The following is an 844-nucleotide window of genomic DNA, read 5'->3' on the forward strand; positions in this document are numbered from 1 at the left end:
TGTCCCAGGTGTGCTCTTTCCTAAAAGTAACCAGCCTACAATAATCAGTATCCCAGAGGAGCGTATTTGGGGGTGGCAAACTCTGCTCCTCTTCATAGCACAAGGCCCATTTGGCACTCAGTAATGTTTGAGGATAAGGTAGCATTTGGAGTGAACATTCCCCAGATCTTTCAGTGTAGTTGTTTAGCAAAAGGTGAACCTGAAGGACAATTCTTTAATAATAAATAGCCCCAGGGAAATGTCTCTGTGACCTTCCAAACCACAGCTGTGTGCACTTCCCATGCTTTTTCTCTCCAAAAGACCAAGGCAGAAGCAGCCAGTATGCACAAGCTTAGCTGAGGCAGTTGGGAGGTGACCAGGGTCCTTGTAAATAGAGTCTCTCTCTCATTGGGGATACCAATCTGCATGACTAGATGTAAGGCTGAATCACTTTCAGGATTTTGTCATGGAAATAAGGCCTCAAGACTAGCCCCCCTGAGAGAACATATAAAATCACTTCAATCAGCCAAACCCTAGAGTATCTATTTTGTGGAAACTAGGAGAGATGTAAAACAGAACATACCACATTAGTTGAGGAGATAATATATCCCACAGAAAAACAAATCTGACACTTTAAAGGCTGAGTTTCTGGTCCAAAAATGAATTCCAAAGAAATTCAGAAAAGGAAAGCAATCACTTTAGATTAGGGGTGTCGAACTCAATCAGAGAAGGGGCCAAAATCTAAAATCCAACCTAAATCGCGGGCCGAATGGTTTACTGAACAGTCATAAACTGACAATGTCATAAACTGACAGCGGAGTGCAGTGATGACAGTGCGGTGCGGGCCACATTGCAAGGCCTGGCG

Source organism: Pipistrellus hanaki, assembly GCF_964339955.1.
Source record: "Pipistrellus hanaki genome assembly, chromosome: 3".
NCBI classification, from domain to species: domain Eukaryota; kingdom Metazoa; phylum Chordata; class Mammalia; order Chiroptera; family Vespertilionidae; genus Pipistrellus; species Pipistrellus hanaki.